The sequence below is a fragment of the Pristiophorus japonicus genome, chromosome 4, assembly GCF_044704955.1.
Source record: "Pristiophorus japonicus isolate sPriJap1 chromosome 4, sPriJap1.hap1, whole genome shotgun sequence".
Classification (NCBI taxonomy): Eukaryota; Metazoa; Chordata; class Chondrichthyes; family Pristiophoridae; genus Pristiophorus; species Pristiophorus japonicus.
The window spans coordinates 186750413-186770862 of NC_091980.1; the positions used below are offsets into that span (position 1 = coordinate 186750413).

The window sequence follows — 20450 nt, forward strand, 5'->3', positions numbered from 1 at the left end:
CTCTCCACTATTTGTCATTTTCATCACCAAGATGGCCTACTTCCACCTCCGTAATATCGCCCATCTTCATCCCTGCCTCAGCCCATCTGCCCCAATATTCCAGTCAGCTAATTTGAATGATTAGCATCAGCACCAAGCACACATTTGGCCTTGCGGCAAACACTAGTTTAAGAAGGATGCAAAAAATATGGCTGGCAGCTCAAATTGAAAGATTGTTACATTCCCATGCAACAGTAAGTGGCTACATATGGGAAAAATAATTGTTCCAAGCTTTCAAAAAGGTTCACTCTGGAGCATCTGTGATGCTGAAGATGTCGTAAATAGCACGTTTAGTAAGTTGGTCACACGCAGGTAAAGGTTACACAGGCAGATAGGGAATGGGTGACCAGCAGGAAGAACAGGGGAAGGAAGGTAGTGCAGGGGACCCTGCGGTCATCTCCCTCCAAAAGAGATATACCATTTTAGATACTGTTGGGGGAGATGGCTCATCAGGGGAAGGCAGCAGCAGCCAAGTTCATGGCACCATGGGTGGCTCTGCTGCACAGGAGGGCAGGAAAAAGAATGGGAGAGCTATAGTGATAGGAGATTCTATCCAGGATGGTATGTTGCCTCCCTGGTGCAAGGGTCAAGGATGTCTCGGAGCTGCTGCAGGGCATTCTGGAGGGGGAGGGTAAACTGCCAGCTGCCATGGTGCATATCGGTACCAACGATATATGTAAACAAACGGGATGAGGTCCTACAAGCTGAATTTAGGGAGCTAGGAGTTAAATTAAAAAGTAGGACCTCAAAGGTAGTAATCTCAGGATTGCTATCAGTGCCATGTGCTAGTCAGAGTAGGAATAGCAGGATAGTTCAGCTGAATATGTGGCTTGAGGAATGGTGCAAGGGGGAGGAATTCAAATTCCTGGGACATTGGAACTGGTTCTGGGGGAGGTGAGACCAGTACAAACCGGACGATCTGCACCTGGGAAGGACCAGAATCAATATCCTAGGCGGAGTGTTTGCTAGTGCTTTGGGGAGGGTTTAAATTAATATGGCAGGGGGATGGGAATCTATGCAGGGAGACAGAGGGAAGTAAAAAGGGGACAGAAGCAAAAGGTAGGAAGAAGAAAAACAAGAGTGGAGGGTGGAGAAATCAAGGGCAAAAATCTGAAAGGACCACATTACAGCATAATTCTAAAAGGACAAAGAGTTGTTAAAGAAACAAGCCTGAAGGCTCTGAGCCTCAATGCGAGGAGCATTCGTAATAAGATGGATGAATTAACTGCGCAGATAGCTGTTAACGGATATGATGTTATTAGGATTACGGATACATGGCTCCAGGGTAACCAAGGCTGGGAATTCAACATCCAGAGGTATTAAATATTCAGGAAGGATAGAAAGGAAGGAAGAGGTGGGGTAGCGTTACTGGTTAATGAGGAGATTAACGCAATAGTAAGGAAGGACATTAGCTTGGATGATGTGGAATCTATATGGGTAGAGCTGGCAAACACCAAAGGGCAGAAAACGTTAGTGAGAGTTGTGTACAGACCACCAAACAGTGGTAGGGAGGTTGGGGATGGCATCAAACAGGAAATTAGGGACGCGTGCAATAAGGGTACTCTAAAGTCCTTACACAATACCACAAATTCACACGAGGCACATTCTATGGACAAGGTCACTCCATGACCTGAACCTTTATTCACAGGACCAAGAAGTGATGACCCTGCGTGGGACCTCCCTTTATATACCTGGATGGTCAGGTGAGGAGTGTCTCCCACAAGTTCATCCCCTGTGGTACCAAGGTGTGCATTTCTTACATATATACAATATTGCAGTGTTGTTACATAAAGGTTACATACATGACATCACCTCCCCCTCAACATCTTATTGGGATCATAGGTTAAGTCTCTCGGGTGGTCTGCGCTCTCTCATGGAGCGTCGCAGTTGGGGCTCTGATTGTTGAGCCTTGGTATGCGTGTCTGTCACCTGTGGTGATTCCGGCCTGTCTGGCCTGTCCGGGCTGACTGCAGGAACTGTGCATGCTGCTGAATGTTCTTGTTGCTCGTTCACTAGCAGTGGTGTTCACTACCATCTCATGATCTTCCTCAGGTTCCTCAGTGTCCATGCTGAACCATTTTTTTACTTGGTCCAGATGCTTGCGGCATATCTGCCCATTGTTACGTTTAACCACTATGAACCTATTCCCCTTTTTGTCCATTACAGTACCCTCAAGCCATTTGGGCCCCAAAGTGTGATTGAGAACAAATACGGGGTCATCAATTTCTATACATCTCCCCCTTGAATTTCGGTCATGGTACTCGTTTTGGGACTGGCGCTTGCCCTCAACAATGTCGGACAGGACAGGATGAATGAGGGACAGCCGAGTTTTGAGTGTTCATTTCATGAGTAGCTCCGCGGGTGGGACCCCGTGAGCGAGTGCGGTCGGGACCTATGGGCCAGCAGGAGGCGCGATAGGCGGCATTGAAGGGAGGGTCCTTGAATCCGGAGCATGCCTTGTTTTATGATTTGGACCGCACATTCTGCCTGGCCATTGGAGGCCGGCTTGAACGGTGCTGTCCTGACATCGTTAATGCCATTACCCGACATGAACTCCCGGAATTCGTAGCTTGTGAAACATGGGCCATTGTCACCAATAAGGATGTCCGGTAAGCCGTGGGTCGTAAAGACCACGCGCAGACACTCCACGGTGGTGGATGTCATGCACGAATTCAAAATGATGCACTCGATCCATTTCGAGTACGCATCAACCACAATGAGAAATATTTTTCCCATGAACGGGCCCGCGTAGTCTACGTGAATACGTGACCGTGGCCTGGTGGGCCAGGGCCATGGGCTGAGTGGGGCCTCCCTGGGGGCATTGCCCAGCTGGGCACACGTCGTGCACCTGCGAACACAGTATTACAGGTCTGAATCAATTCCCGGCCACCACACATGTGACCGGGCAATGGCCTTCATCAGCACGATGCCTGGTTGCTCGCTGTGGAGTTCCCTGATGAATGCTTCCCTGCCCCTCTGGGGCATGACTACCTGGCTGCCCCATAGTATGCAGTCGGCTTGGATGGAGAGCTCATCCATCCGTCTGTGAAACGGTCTGACCTCCTCAGGGCATGCTCCATGTGCGGACGCCCAATCCTCAGTCAGGACACATTTCTTAATCAAGGATAGGAGGGGATCTCTGTTGGTCCAGATTTTGATCTGGCGGGTTGTGATGGGGGAGCCTGCGCTGTCAAAGGCATTGACAGCCATGACCATCTCAGCGCTTTGCTCCGCTGCCCCTTCAGTGATGGCCAGTGGAAGCCTGCTGAGTGCATCAGCGCAGTTTTCGGTGCCGGGCCAGTGCCAGATGGTGTAGTCATACGCAGCGAGCGTGAGAGCCCATCACTGTATGTGAGCTGACACATTGGCATTGACGGCCTTGCTGTCTGACAGCAGGGATGTTAACGGCTTGTAGTCCGTTTCTAATTCGAACCTCCTGCCAAAAAGTACTGATGCATCTTTTTCACCCCATAGACACATGCGAGTGCTCCCTTCTCAACCATCCCATATCCCGTTCAGCTTGAGAGAACGACCTGGAGGCGTAAGCCACAGGTGGTAGTTGGCCCTCCGCGTTACCCTGCTGCAAAACACCCAACCCCATAGGACGATGCATCACATGTCAGAACCAATTTCTTACGGGGGTCATACAGCGTCAACAACTTATTTGAACAAAGTAGGTTCCGCGCCTGATTGAAAGCCCGTTCCTGACAGTCCCCCTAAAACCAATCGCAATCCTTACGCAGGAGCACGTGTAGCAGCTCCAACAATGTGCTTAAGTTCGTCAAGAAGTTCCCGAAATAGTTCAAGAGTCCCAGAAATGAACACAACTCCGATGTGTTGCAGGGCTCGTCGAATCGCCTCCATTTTGGATTCGGTAGGCCGAATCCCGTCTGCAGCAACCCTCCTGCCCAGAAACTCGACCTCGGGAGCCAAAAACACACACTTAGACTTCTTGAGTCGCAGGCCTACCCGGTCCAGTTGGTGTAGCACCTCCTCCAGGTTGTGGAGGTGTTCCTTGGTGTCACGACCCGTAATGAGGATGTCGTCCTGAAATACAATTGTTCCGGGAATGGATTTGAGCAGGCTTTCCATGTTTCTTTGAAAAATCGCGGCCACTGATCGAATGCCAAACGGACACCTGTTGTAAACAAACAGTCCCTTGTGCGTGGTGATGGTGGTCAGTAGTTTAGATTTGTCGGCCAGTTCTTGGGTCATGTAGGCTGAAGTGAGGTCCAACTTGGTGACCAGCTTGCCGCCTGCTAGCGTGGCAAAAAAGTCCTCCGCTCTCGGGAGCGGATATTTGTCTTGTAGGGACACCCGGTTGATAGTGGCCTTGTAGTAGCCACAGATCCTGACCAAGCCATCCGCTTTTAGGACGGGAACAATGGGGCTTGCCCAGTCGCTGAATTCAACGATGTCCTCTCTCAGCAACCGGTTCAACTCATTCTCAATTTTCTCCCGCATCACATACGGCACAGCTCTGGCTTTGTGGTGCACTGGTCTGGCGTCGGGGTTGATGCGTATCACTACTTTAGTACCTTTGAACATCCTGACGCCAGGTTGAAATAGTGACTCAAATTGCTGTAGGACCTGTGAGCATGAACTTCGCTCCACAGATGACATGGCGTGCACATCCCCCCATTTTCAGTTCATCTCAGCTAACCAGCTCCTCCCTAACAGTGCGGGACCATTGCCCGGGACAATCCAGAGCAGCAGCCGGTTCACCGATCCATTGTGTGTGACCGCCAACATTGCACTGCCTAGCACTGGAATGATTTCTTTGGTGTATGTCCGTAATTGCGTCTCAATGCATTCTAGTTTGGGTCTGCTGGCATTGAGTGGCCACAGCTTTTTGAGTTGTTGAACACTCATGAGTGACTGACTGGCTGGCCCCCATGTCCAGCTCCATGTATACAGGGATACCGTTTAATAGGACTTTCATCATCATAGGTAGCGTTTTGGTATATGAGCTGTGAATGTTTGCCACATGAACCCGCCGAACTTCAGCGTCCATTGATTTCTCCCAAGCATCATCCTGCCTCGCATCTGGTTCATCTGCCTTGTATATTAGCCTGGTTACAGGCTTTCTGCACATTCTGGCTAAATGGCCACTGAGGTTACAATTTCTGCAGACGAACTCTTGAAACCTGCAAGTCCTGGCAGCATGTCTGTCCCCACACCTCCAGCATGAACTGAGATTCCCACTGTTGTGAACAAAAGAGCTGTTACAAGGCATTCCTCGCTGATTGTCCCTTTGACTGCTCTTGAGCACCCTATTAGTGGGTGTCAATGGCCCCATCCTGGGCCGCATTGTCCACTGGGGGGGGGGGCGTAAATGTCCGTTCAGCCTGCCATTGTCTCTGTTGGAGACTTACTCTTGGGTCTATTGCTGCCTGGGGTGTGTCGAACTGCCCTTGCCTGCCTGCGGGGCTCTGTGTCGCATTTATGATATTGACTCCCTGATCCATCGACACGTTGGAGGCAGAATTGGGCACGTATATTATCTTGGTTTCCTCCTCCCCCACCATAAAAGTCTGAGCCATCAATGCCGCCATCAATGCCCTCAAGTCCTTGGTCTCAATTAGCTTTCTGAAAATCCCAGCATGACCAATGCCCTCAATACCCTTAGCATCTTCCCCTGCAGGCGTCTGTGAACTTACAGAGGCTGGCCAAGTGCCGGAGTTTCACAATGAAATCCGGTATGCTCTGTCCTTCCCGATGTCGATGGGTATAGAATCTGTGTCGGGCCATGTGTACGCTGCTCGCCGGTTTGAGGTGCTCACCGATTAATTTGCTGAGCTCTTCAAAGGTTTTGTCCGCTGGCTTCTCGGGTGCTAGCAGGTCTTTCATGAGCGCGTAAGTCTTAGGTCCACAGCTGGTCAGCAGATGATCCCTTTGCTTGTCGGCTGCTCCGTCTCCCAGCCAATCTGTGCTGCTGGTGGCCATTCACGTGGGTCGTTGATTCCCATCCTTGTCGCTAATGTAAAGTCCTTACACAATACTACAAATGCACACGAGGCACATTCTATGGGCACGATCACTCCATGACCTGAACCTTTATTCACAGAACCAAGAAGTGATGACCCTGCGTGGGACTTCCCTTTATATACCTGGATGACCAGGTGAGGAGTGTCTTCTACAAGTTCACCACATGTGGTCAAGGTGTGCATTTCTTACGTATATACAGTATTGCAGTGTTGTTACATAAAGGTTACATACATGACAGGTACAGCAGTTATCATGGGTGACTTTAATCTACATATAGATTGGACTAACCAAACTGGTAGCAGTACTGTGGAGGAGGATTTGCTGGAGTGTATAAGGGATGGTTTTCTTGACCAATATATCGAGGAACCAACTAGAGCACAGGCCATCCTAGACTGGGTCTTGTGTAATGAGAGAGGATTAATTAGCAATCAGGTCGTGTGAGGTCCCTTGGGGAAGAGTGACCATAATATAGTAGAATTCTTCATTAAGACACAGTTAATTTAGAGACTAGGGTCCTGAACTTAAAGAAAGGTAACTTCGATGGTATGAGACTTGAATTGGCTCGGATAGACTGGTGAATGATACTTAAAGGGCGGTGGATAGGCAATGCAAGACATTTAAAGATCACATGAGTGAACTACAACAATTTTGCATCCCTGTCTGGCGTAAAAATAAAAAGGGGAAGGTGGGTCAACCGTGGCTAACAAGGGAAATTAGAGATAGTGTTAAATCCAAGGAAGAGGCATATAAATTGGCCAGAAAAAGCAGCAAACCTGAGGATTGGGAGAAATTTAGAAGCCAGCAGAGGAGGACTAAGGGTTTAATTAGGGGGAATATAGAGTACCAGAGTAAGCTTGCAGGGAACATAAAAATTGTCTGCAAAAACGTCTATATATATGTGAAGAGAAAAATATTAGTGAAAACTAATGTAGGTCCCTTGCTGTCAGAAGCTGGTGAATTCATAATGGGGAACAAGGAAATGGCAGACCAATTGAACAAATACTTTGGTTCTGTCTTCACTAAGAAAAACATGAATAACCTCTTGAAAATAATAGGGGACCGAGGGCCTAGCGAGAAGGAGGAACTGAAGGAAATTCTTGTTAGTCAGGAAATGGTGTTAGGGAAATTGAAGGGATTGAAGGCCGATAAATCCTCAGAGCCTGATAGTCTGCATCCCAGAGTACTTAAGGAAGTGGCCCTAGAAATAGTGGATGCATTGGTGGTCATTTTCCAGCATTCTATAGACTCTGGATCAGTTTCTATGAATTGGAGGGTAGCTAATGTAACCCCACTTTTTAAAAAAGGAGGGAGAGAGAAAACAGCCTGACATCGGTAGTGGAAAAATGTTGGAATCAATTATTAAAGATGTAATAGCAGCGCATTTTGAAAGCAGTGACAGGATCGGTCCAAGTCAGCATGGATTTATGAAAGGGAAATCATGCTTGACAAATCTTCTAAAAACTTTTGAGGATGTAACTAGTAGAGTGGACAAGGGAGAACCAGCGGATGTGGTGTATTTGGACTTTCAAAAGGCTTTTAACAAGGTCCCACACAAGAGATTAGTGTGCAAAATTAAAGCACATGGTATTGGGGGTAATGTATTGATGTGGATAGAGAACTGGTTGGCAGCCAGGAAACAAAGAGTAGGAATTAACGGGTCCTTTTCAGAATGGCAGGCAGTGACTAGTGGGGTACCGCAAGATTCAGTGCTGGGACTCCAGCTATTTACAATATATATTAAAATAATTTAGACGAAGGAATTGAATGTAATATCTCCAAGTTTGTAGATGACACTGAGCTGAGTGGCAGTGTGAGCTGTGAGGAGGATGCTAAGAGGCTGCAGGGTGACTTGGACAGGTTAGGTGAGTGGGCAAATGCATGGCAGATGCAGTATAATGTAGATAAATGTGAGGTTATCCATTTTGGTGGCAAAAACAGGCAGGCAGAATATTATCTGAATGGTGACAAATTAGGAAAAGGGGAGGTGCAATGAGACCTGGGTGTCATGGTATATCAGTCATTGAAAGTTGGCATGCAGGTACGGCAAATGGCATGTTGAGCTTCATAGCGAGAAGATTTGAGTATAGGAGCAGGGAGGTCTTACTGCAGTTGTACAAGGCCTTGGTGAGGCCACACCTTGAATATTGTGTACAGTTTTGGTCTCCTAGTCTGAGGAAGGACATTCTTGCTATTGAGGGAGTGCATCGAAGGTTCACCAGACTGATTCCCGGGATGGCAGGACTGATTTATGAATAAAGACTAGATCGACTAGGCTTATATTCACTGGAATTTAGAAGAATGAGAGGGGATTTTATAGAAACATATAAAATTCTGACGGGATTGGACAGGTTCGATGCAGGAAGAATGTTCCCAATGTTGGGGAAGTCCAGAACCAGGGGTCACAGTCTAAGGATAAGGGGTAAGCCATTTAGGATCAAGATGAGAAGAAACTTCTTCACTTAGAGAATTGTGAACCTGTGGAATTCTCTACCACAGAAATTGTTGAGGCCAGTTCGTTAGATATATTCAAAAGGGAATTAGATGTGACCCTTATGGCTAAAGGGATCAAGGGGTATGGAGAGAAAGCAGGAATGGGGTACTGAAGTTGCATGATCAGCCATGATCATATTGAGTGGTGGTGCAGGCTCAAAGGGCTGAATGGCCTGCTCCTGCACCTATTTTCTATGTTTCTAAGTTTCTTAAACATTTGCCAACCTTTTGGGGAAAGGAAAGGGAAAAGAATTGCCAAATAAAAATGAAGCAAAACTAAACCCATTGTGGAGATACACAACAGAGATTGTGTGCAAGTGACATGAGTAACAGCATCTGACCCATATAACGGCCAGCAAAATGGATATACAAGATGGTTGCAAGGAGGATCACCATCACTAGAGGAAAGCAGTGTATTATGCCAATCAGGTAATGGCAGCCCGGCTTAGAAATACAGTAATGGCAACACTACCCTCTCATAAATCATGAGACAGCCTCACTGGAAGGGGAGCAGTGCTACTTTGTTACATTACCATGTCTCCACTCTTGAATCTTGAACTTAGATGGGGTGTGGTGGAGGAGAGGGGCTTTGTAAGGAGCATGGGAGAAGAGCATGAGCAAAGATGGTGAGGAGGAGGTGGAGAGGATGAAAAGGATAAAGAGTTGGGATGGGAGACCCACCCCTCCTCCTCCATTCTGCGAGCTCAGATTTTTTGGAACAGGTGGGTGGTGAAAAACTAGAAAAATCATCCAACTGTGGAGAGGGAGGGGGGCGTCAAATGTCATCTTCTTACCAGCCGTCCCCACAAATCAACTTACCTGCAAACAAAAGTTTGCCCCCACTGGGAGGTAGGAATGCAACATTCTATAGTCTGCAAATTTTTATTTTCTGGCAGGGGGATAGAAGGAATGCTTTCCAGGCTCTCTTAAGTGATATGTCAGGAGTAGGCAATTCAGCCCCTTGAGCATGCTTCACCATTCAATGAGATCATGGCTGATCTGCGACCTAACACCATGGGCCTTTGGCCCACATCCCTTAATACCTTTGGTTAACAAAAATATACCAATCTCAGTTTTAAAATTAATAATTGATCTCGCATCAATCGCCTTTTACGCAAGAGAGTTCCAAACTTCTACCGTTCTTTGTGTGTTGAAGTGTTTCCTAATTTCAGTCCGCAGACATTTGACTACTAACATTATAGTTAGTAAATATTTTTAGAGTTGTGGGATACACCTTAAGAATTGACGATTTTAACATGGAATCAGCCAGAAAATGAAAACAGCAAAGTCCAGAGGGAACTGTCAGAGGTTGAATGATGCTGGGTTTTGAAACACTAAGCTCATTTCTTGATAACTCTCAAAATTTACTTTACTATACTTCACGAACAACGTTAAACTTTCAGGCCAACATGAAAAAAACAATTCTGGATTACAATCAGGCAGTGTCTTGGGTACAGCACACGATAAGCTGTCTTAACCATCATCATCATAGGCAGTTCCTTGGAGTCGAGGATGACTTGCTTCCACATTAGAAATGAGTTCTCAGGTGACTGAAGAGCTCAATGCAGGACCTACAGTCTCTGTCACAGGTGGGGCAAATGGTGGTTGAAGGAACAGGTGGGGTGCCTGGGTTGCCATGCACTCCTTCCACTGTCGACGCTTGGCTTCAGCTTGCTCTCGGCAAAGAGACTGAAGGTGTTCAGTGCCTTCCCGGATGCTTTTCCTCCACTTTGGGCGGTCTTGGGCCTGGGATTCGCAGGTGTCGGTGGGGATGTAATATTTTTTCAAGGAGGCTTTGAGGGTGTCCTTGAAGCGTTTCCTCTGCCCACCTGGGGCTCGCTTGCCATGTCAGAGCTCCGAGTAGAGCGCTTGTTTTGGGAGTCTCGTGTCAGGCATGCGGGTGATGTGGCCCATCCAGCAGAGCTGATCGAGTGTGGTCAGTGCTTCGATGCTGGGGATATTGGCCTGAGCGAGGACACTGACGTTGGTGCACCTATCCTGCCAATGGATTTGCAGGATCTTGCGGAGGCAGCATTGGTGATGCAATGACTCAGCCTTGCTTGACCCCAGTCCGAACGTGGAATGGGACTGTGGTGGATCCGTTGGTCAGGATCATGGTTTGCATGTCAGCAGGCGGAGAATGGTGACAAACCTTTGAGGGCAGCCGAATCTGAGGAGGAAGCTCCATAATCCTTCATGGTTGTCAGTGTCGAAAGCTTTTGTGAGGTTGAAGTAGGACATGTACAGGGGTTGGTGCTGTTACCTGCATTTCTCTTGTATCTGCCGCGTGGTGAGGATCATGTCCATTGTGCCCCTTAGTGGGCGGAATCCGTATTGTGACTCTGGGAGGAGCTCTTCAGCCACAGGGAGAAGGTGATTCAGGAAGATTCTTGCAAAGACTTTCCCGCTGGTCAACAGCAGGGAGATTCCTCTGTAGTTACCTCAGTCAGACTTGTCACCTTTCTTGAAGATGGTCACGATTACGGTCACAATCTCCTGGCATGATCTGCTCCTTCCCAATAAGAGAGATGAGGTAATGAATCCATGCCAGTCGTGTTTCTCTGCCATGTTTTAGTGCTTTGGCGGGGATTCGATCTGCTCCTGATGACTTGTTCTTCAATTTTCAATCTCGTGCCGAGCTGGGGTTGTGCTGAGATGGTTGCGGGTGGCATGCTGTGGGATGGAGTCGAGGACACTCACGTTGAAGACAGAGTCTCGGTTGAGGAGATCCTCGAAGGGCTCCTTCCAGTGGGCACTGACTGCCTCTCGGTCCTTAACCAGCCACAATACTAACAGCAACATTTCTTTTGTGACCAAACATTGTGACCATTTAACATGGCAGAGCTCCATCCCATCAGCTCTTGAGGAGACTCGGCCTATATTCCCTAAAGTTTAGAAGAATGAGAGGTGATCTCACTGAAACATATCAAATTCTTACAGGGCTTGATGGAGTAGATGCTGGGAAGATGTTACCCCTGGCTGAACAGTTTAGAAGTAGGGGTCACAGTCTCAGAATAAGGGGTCGGCCATTTAGGACTGAGATGAAAATTAATTTGTTTACTCATAGGGTTGTCAATCTTTGGAATTCACTACCCCTGAGGGTTGTGGATGCTCAGTCGTTGAGTGTATTGAAGGGATCGATAGGTGTTTGGATATTCAGGGAATCAAGGGATTTGGGGATAGTGCGGGAAGGTGGATTGAGGTAAGAGATCAGCCAAGATCTTACTGAATGGCGGAGCAGCCACGAAGAGCCAAATGGCCTACTCCAGTTCCTATTTCTTATGTTCTTCCATGTGTAATTAATGCTGCATCGAAATACTGACATTTAAAATGGAGATTCCCCATAGACATAGAGTCTGATATAAGAATATTCAGTGCATTTCATAGAATCATAGAAAATTATACCACAGGAGAAGGCCATTCAGCATATCATGCCTGTTCTGGTTCTTTGAAAGAGCAGTCGGCTTCGTCCCACATCCCCGCTTTTTGTCTGTAACCCTGTAAGTTCCTCATCCTCAAGTACCTATCCAACTCTGTTTTAAAATTATTTCTGGAATCAGCTTCCACCACCTTTGCAACTACAGTGTACCAGATCCCGACAACTCTCTGAGTGAAAATATTTCTCCTCACCTCCCCTCTAGATCTTTCACCAATGATTTTAAAATGACCTCTGGTTATTGACCCACTCGCTAGAGGGAATATTTTTTTCCTATTTACTCTATCAAACCTCTCATCGTCTTGAAAACCTCTATTAGGTCACCACTTATCCTTCTCTGTTCCAAATAGAACAATCCTAACTTTTCTAACCTCTGCTCACAACTGAAGTCCATCCCTGGTAACATCCTGGTAAAACTCCTCGGTACACTTTCTAAGGCTTTTACATTTCTGCTAAAATGTGCTGCCAAGAACTGTCCACAATACTCCAGCTCAGGCTTTTATATTCTATTCTTCTATTTATAAAACCAAGTAACCCAAATGCTTTTTTTAACCACCTTATCAACTTGCTCTGCCACCTTTCAGTATTTGTGTATATGGACACCAAGCTCGCTCTGCTCATCTATGCTTTTCAAAAACGTGTTATTTATAATATACTGTCTTTGCATATTAATCCTCCCAAAGTGCATCACTTCACACTTCTCTGCATTGAACTCCAATTGCCATGCTTTTGCCCATTTCACCAACCTGTCTATGACATCCTGAAGTCTATAACTATCCTGATCATGATCTACTACTTTGCCAAGTTTTGTATCATCCGCAAACTTTATAATGTTGCTCCCTACACCCAGATTTGTAAAAGTTCTGAAGAGTAATGGACCCAAAACTGACCCTTGGGGAATACCACGACAAACTACCTCCCAGTCTGAGAAACATCCACCCACCGGCAACCTTAGTTTCCTGCCACTGAGCCAATTTTGTATCCAAACTACCACTTTCCCACATGCTTCAATCTTCTTAATAAGCCTCCTGTGTGGCATTTTGTCAAATGTCTTCTGAAAGTCCATATGTATTTTGTTTTTTTTTAGTTGCAAGATAGATAATAGTAAAACTTATGGCAATTTAGGAAGCAGAGCTTTTCTGCAGGATAAGTTGAGGAACAGAAATGCTAAAGTGAGGGGTTACAACACCACCACTGGTGGGAGGGTGTGTACCCAGTATAATATGTTCACAAATCAGTTTGCATATAGGTTTTTATAATGGGGAAAATGTTGACAAAAAATGACAAAAATTAACAGGAAATAAAGCAGTGTGGACAGGAAGCGCATGTGGGCATAACACTTTTAAATTATGGTGGATATTGGTGAAGGGAGAGGGGTAGGGAAGATTCATCTGATACCTTTCAACTAATAGCGATTATATACCAGAATTATGAATTTTTTTTACAATGAATGCTTTTTGATTTGGGATTTTCCAGGTCTATGGCTGACATTTTCTAGTTCTGTGTTCCCCAGCTTGTGATTTTCCATTCCTTCATTTTAATAGACAAAAAGCCATGGGCTTTTGCCAACCCCAAACCTATATCTTTTAGCTCCTCTATTCTTAAGTACCAACACTAAATTTCAGTTGATCCTGAAGCAAACCAAAAATGAACATATTCACGCAGAAAAATGTATTTAATTTAAAAGAAAAGTTTTTCCTACAATTAAAATATTGCTCCGTAATTATTAATCATAAAATGTAATTGGAAGGTAATAATTACATAGATATGGAAGAGAATAAGCAACAAATTATAAGAATTATAAAGTAAAATGAAGTTTTGCACAATTATACACTGAATAAAATACAATTATATACAACTGGGGGAGAGGGAACTGTTATTCAATAGTTTACTACAAATTAACTTAGATTAAGGCACATCTGAGATAATGCAATTTACCCTAAAATGTTGGCAAACATACATTGGATAGTTTCACAATTTGCTCTGTTGTTCTAGATATTTTCGTAGAAATGTCTGGATCTTTGGCCAAAGGTCTAACTGGGCTAATGAATGTGGCTTCATTTGCCCTCCCCATACCACAGGGTGTCCCACCAACCGATGAAAAGAGGCTGGGCAAAATGGAACATATGAGAGCTCCAGCAGATGTCCAGCTTCAGAGTAAACGATAAGTTCATAGTTCTCTTTGCCATTTTCTTTCAGTTGTTGAACAGCTTGCTGAGCAGAGAGTGAAGTTTTCCAATTCTTGTCATCTCCTCCAACCACAAACAAAAAATGCCCCTCAGCCTTTTCTATTGGGATGACGCAATCTTTGTTAGCTTCATCTATTGGGTTACCTGTCAGAGATATCAATCAACTTTGATTCTAGAATTTTGACTCTGTCCAAAGAAAATACCAGGCCAGGAAGAGTGATGTTCTTGTAATGCAAATTACCTAAAGTGTTTGCATTGCACCCACCAATACTAACGGCTGCTACCACATGTGGTAAAAATGTGATCATCGATAGAACTAGATCAGCTCCCTTTGATATTCCTATTGCTCCGACTCCAGGACCTTTAACCTGAAAAAAAAATTAATACAGACACATGTAAAAACTCATCAACTGTACTGTATATGTTTCTACTAAATTAAGCAAGAGTAAATATTTGGTTGGTATTTAATATTTTATTTCCTTTCCTTGGGCAAGAATAGCGTAATAGGCTTTAAGGGCTGAATAGCCTACTCCTGTTCCGATGTAAGTAACCCCAAAGCCAAGTGCGAGACTCCTTGCCCTCTGCTTTATTCTATTATCCAGTTGGATCCGAACATCAGATCAGACCATATTTACATAATAAGTACTGTGCTGGTGTGAAATAAAAATGCTTCACACTGACATTACAGCTGTAGTGCAAACAAATCTCTTGAGGGAAGCAAAATAAATATACAATTTCCAAACTGCTAAATTTGCCTCCTCTTCAATTCTTTCTTTAGTTTCACTCGATTTTTTGGAATTTTATTCTCGAGCCCTCTAGGTCTGCAAGGTAAAGAACCTGCTTAAATCTACATTAATCAAACATGTTAAATCCATCTCAATCACCTTTTCTCTAATGAAAATAAACTCAATTCTGTAAGCCTCGCAGTGTGGTTTTAAAATCTTTTTCTCCTCCTTTAACACACTCTAGTGCTTCAATATCATTTTCAAAAAAGCCTCAGATTTGCAGTTTTACCAAATATGGTAAACCATATTAACTGGATAACCCTTACCTGTTAAGGAAAGAATACTTGTAGATTGAAAAGCCGTAACCTATCGCTTATGAAGAGGTAAAAATTTAGATTACATCCTAGTTACAACACAGAAACAGACCATTCAGCCCAACAGCTCTATGCTCCACATGAGGCTTCTTCCAACCTTCTTCATTTATCCCCGTCAACATATCCATCTATTCCTTTCTCCCCCAAGTACATATCTAGCTTACCATTAAATGCATTTCTGCTAGGTGCCCCAACTACGCCTTGTGGTAGTGAGTTCCACATTCTAACTATGCTCTGGGTAAAGAGGTTACACCTGAATTCCCTATTGGATTTATTAGTGACTATCTTAATTTATTGCCGCTAGTTCTGGTCTCTCCTGCAAGTGGAAATGGCTTCTCTACACCTATCCTATCCAGCCCTTTTATAATCTTGAAGACTTCTATTAGGTCACCGCTCAGTCTTCTCTTTTCTACAGATAAGAGCCTCAGCCTTTTCAACCTTTCCTGATCGGTAAAACTGCTCTGTTCTAGTATCATCCGAGCAAAACTCTGTTGCACTTTCTCCAGTACCTCAATATTTCACACAGCATCCACAGCCTTTGTAATAGATTGCCACCATCGATGGTGAACGTGCCTTCAAAAGTGAGGAGAGCAGCGCCTGCAAGTTATAGAAGCCAGGTGGGTTCACTGCGGCCTAGTGATACTAAACCTTGCAGTCTCCCGGAGTTTGCTTGAATGTCTTCAGGGATTTGAGAGGAAGGTCTCGAAATTAGCCTAAGCTGTTTTTCTTTTTTTGCCTCTCCCAAGAGACTGCTTGACTGTGCAGGGGAAGGTGCATATGGGTTGCATCATGTCTGGATGGGACAGCCTTAGTGGACCAGTTGGTGCTTTACCTTTTCATACGTGCATTGTGTAAAACTAATTTCTAAACGGAATGCAAGGTATCTTACCTTTGGATACTCTCTCAAGAAGTTCGCTGCTTCTTCAAAATATTCCAGATCAAGGTTAGTAAAATCCTTTGGAAGGTCATCATATCCAACTTTTCCTAAAGCCAGTGTCAGAAATCCATGGTTTGCCAAGGGACTAGCTCGATTCTCAATCAGCCAACTGATTCCTCCATACAGATCAATAATCCCTGGAAATGGACCATCACCTATTAAATTCAAACATTACAAATGATTCATTACCAAAATGTGCCACATAGTTAACACTATTTGTAAAGTAATTAAATATTCCTATAAAACTTTCATTATTCAAAGCCAAGGCAGAACAAAATATAACTTATATTATATAGTGCCTTTAACATAGGAAAATGTTCCACAGCGATTCACAGAGTGCAATAAGACAAAATTTGACACCGAACCAAAGTAGCAGATATTGGGATATGAGACTAAAAGCTTCGTCAAAGTGGTAGGTTTTAACAAGCGTCTTAAAAGGAGAGCGAGAGATGGCGAGGTTTTGGGAGAGAAATTTAGAGCTTGGGGCAAATACAACGGAAGACATGGCCACACATGGTGAATGAAGGAAGTCAGTGTTGGACAAGAGGCCAGAGTTGGAGGAATGCAGAGTTCTCAAGGGTTGTAGGGTTGGATGAGGTTACAGACAGAGATAGACAAGGAGGAATTTGCACACAAGGAGGTGAACTTTAAAATTGAGTCATTTAGAGTCCAGGAGCTAAAATTAGTTAGCGAGCACAGGGATGATGGGTGAATGGGACTTGGGGCGCATTAGAATGTGAGCAGCAGAGTTCTGGACGAGCTAAAGTTTATGTTGGGTGGAAGATGGGTGGCAGGCCAAGAGAAAGAAAGAAAGGCTTAGATTTTTGCAGGGTCTCAAAGCACTTTACAGCCAATTAAGTATTTTTGGAGTGTAGCAGGTGGAGGATGGTGATGAACTTTTGGGGGCATCCGAAACGGTTGACAGTGTCAAAGGCCTTTGTAAGGTTGAAAAAGGCCATGTATAAGGGCTGTCCTGCATTTTTCCTGCAGCTGACGTGCTGCAAAAATCATGTCCGTTGTGCCCCATAGGGGACGAATTCCACACTGCCCTCCTGTATGGCTCAGAGACATGAACTATGTACAATAGACACCTCAAGTCGCTGGAAAAAATATCACCAACGATGTCCCTGCAAGATCCTACAAATCCCCTGGGAGGACAAACACACCAACATCAACATCCTCGTCCAGGCTAACATCCCCAGCATTGAAGCACTGACCACACTCGATCAGCTCTGCTGGGCAGGCCACATAGTTTGCAAGCCAGACACGAGACTCCCAAAGCAAGTGCTCTACTCGGAGCTCCTTCACGGCCAACAAGACAAAGGTGGGCAGCCGAAATGTTACAGGGACACCCTCAAAGCCTCCCTGATAAAGTGCAACATCCCCACTGACACCTGGGAGTCCCTGGCCAAAGACCACCCTAAGTGGAGGAAGTGCATCCGGGAGGGCGCTGAGCACCTCGAGTCTCAATGCCGAGAGCATGCAGAAATCAAGCACATCCAGCGGAAAGAGCGTGTGGAAAACCAGTCCCACCCACCCCTTCCCTCAACGACTATCTGTCCCACCTGTGACAAAGCCTGTGGCTCTTGTATTAGACTGTTCAGCCACCAAAGAACTCACTTCAGGAGTGGAAGCAAGTCTTCCTTGATTCCGAGGGACTGCCTATGATGATTTGGAGTGTAGTCACTGTTGTAATGTAGGAGACGCAGCAGCCAATTTGCGCACAAGCAAGCTACCACAAACAGCAATGTGATAATGACCAGGTACTCTGTTCTTTGTTATGTTGAATGAGGGATAAATATTGGCCAGGACACCGGGGATAACTCCCCTGCTCTTCTTTGAAATAGTGCCGTGGGATCTTTTATGGCATCTCCATTGGAGAGCATTGGAATTGTGGTGTCTTGCTGTATCTAAAGCCTGAATGCGGGTTTCAGCAGCAGATATGTTGAGGCAGGGGCAGAAAATGACGATGTTACGGAGGTGGGAATAGGGAGAGGAAAGCTCAGCTTCAGGCCAAATTGGACGGCTGGGTTAAATGTGACGCTTTTTCACTGGAACAAAGAAGGCTAAGAAGAGACGAAACAGAAATGTTCAAACTTCTGTTTCGATAAGATATTTTAAAACAATAAATATTTCCACCAGTTGGCAACTAAAGGACATAAATATGAGATCCTCACTAAGAAAAAGGAGACATTGCTTGTGCCCGGTGTTACAAGAACAAAGAATGCTCAAGTATAAATAGTGGTCGAAAATTGATAACGCCTTTTAAAAGGGAAGGGGATAAATATTTGAAAAACAACAATTTTAAAGGGTATGGGACAGGACAATGGTTATTTTAAACAAATGGGTATGAGCACCAGACGTCATGTCATGTCTACAAGGTGATGGAGTACAGCCGAGTGTTTAAAGCCCAACACAAGGGTAGGGGTGGGGTGGGGGGGCAGTCAGGGTGAGAAATGCTCAGAATAAAGTTGATATCTAATTCAAAAACAGCTCTTACCAGGTGGGACAAAGAGGACCCGTGGACCTTGCCCTCTCTCACTAGGATCCTCCTCACCCCTTCTTTCATAAACCATCGTTCATTGATACAGGCGGCCAAAGGCTGCTCCGGGAGCCACTCCAGGGTCCTGTATCCATCAAACACCTCAATGTGGACACAGAGGGGAGAAGTGGCCACGTCTCTCTTCACCAGTCGAGTGAAAGGAGTGGAGGGGGTGAGCGACTAGAACACCCCATGGGCTTGGTACCAGTGTAGTCATCATCATCATAGGCAGTCCCTTGGAATCGAGGAAGACTTGCTTCCACTCCTAAAGTGAGTCATTTGGTGGCTGAACAGTCCAATATGAGAGCCACAAACCCTGTCACAGGTAGGACAGACATTCGTCGGGAGAAGTGGGACTGATTTGTCGCTCACTCCTTCCGCTGCCTGTGCCTGACCTCTTCACGCTCGCAGCGTTGAGATTTGAAGAGCTCAACCTCCTCCTGGATGCACTTTCTCCACCAGTGTAGTGACCACCCAGAGACAGGCACTGACTCAGGTCCAGCTCCCCCTGCTCGTCTGCCCTGTAGAAAACCAAGGAGTGGAAAGCCTGCCCCTTCTCGTCGGTGAGCGAAGCCTTCATGGTGACCTGTTGGAGCGGGGAGAGGCCGCCCACCCGCACCTGGACCGGCTCATCGAAGAGGCACTTGGGGCTGGGGTGAACCCGGACACTCACAGCCATCCCGGCTCGGTGATACGGGGACACGGCCACTCCAATCCCGCCTCAGGAGGGACTCAGCCACACCCGGCTGGCGGAGGCTGGAGAGGTACATGAAACCCACGGACAGTATTGGTAGCGATGGCCCGCAGTATTCACAGCCAGTATAGCTTGGATTTCCCAATTAATTTACCGCTGGGCGGTGTCCATATCAGCAGGGACAAGCTGTCACCATGGCCCACCCGGCTGGGCACCAACCACACCTTTCCATCTTTGGCAGTGGACACTGCGATGATGCAAGTCTGAGGTTTTAATTGGAGTTCTAGTGAGTCGTGGCTTTCTCAAAAAAGCACACGTAGAAGATCTCATTTTCATTTGCATTTTACACAAATAAAAAGGCAAACCAGAGCAAGAGACAGAGAGAGACCCAGAAACAGCTGACCAATTCTCTGTCGATAGGATTGAAGAATAATAATGTCTCTGCAGAGAAGTTTTTCTCCACCCAGTCTAATCCCACTCCTGCTCATTCCCCAAAACCTTTAAAATATATAATTTTTTCTAGCAACTATTTTCCCTTTAAAATAGTGTACAGAACCTGCTTTAACAACGGTTTATGACAGAGTTAAACAATCTAACTGTTATGTATGATAACCTCACCAATGGTAAGACTTGGCACCAGGGGGCACACCTGTGGAAGACCTAAGGGTCACCTGTGCTCTGTCTTCGGTGGATGATGCCTCGTGCGCCCAGGTGCTTAACAAATTCCAGGCATCGGCAACTTCACAGGCGCCAAGGTGCAGATCCATCTTGTTCCTGGGGCACGGCCCGTTCATCACAAGGCCCGAGCAGTCCCACATATGATGCAAGAGAAAGTCGAGATTGAGCTGGACACACTTGAATGAGAGGGAATCATATCGCCAGTCGAGTTCAACGAGTGGGCCAGTCCAATCGTGCCGGTGCTAAAGAGCGATGGGACAGTCAGAATCTGCGGGGACTACAAGGTAACGATCGACTGAGTCTCGTTGCAGGACCAGTACCCACTACCTAAAGCGGAGGACCTATTCGCAATGCTAGC

The 20450-nt window shown here is 45.8% G+C and overlaps 1 pseudogene; it reads right to left on the minus strand.

Annotated features, from left to right (window-relative positions):
* Positions 1–13924: 13924 nt before the first annotated feature.
* On the minus strand, positions 13925–19399 carry LOC139262270 (acyl-coenzyme A thioesterase 1-like; annotated as a pseudogene).
* Positions 19400–20450: the final 1051 nt, after the last annotated feature.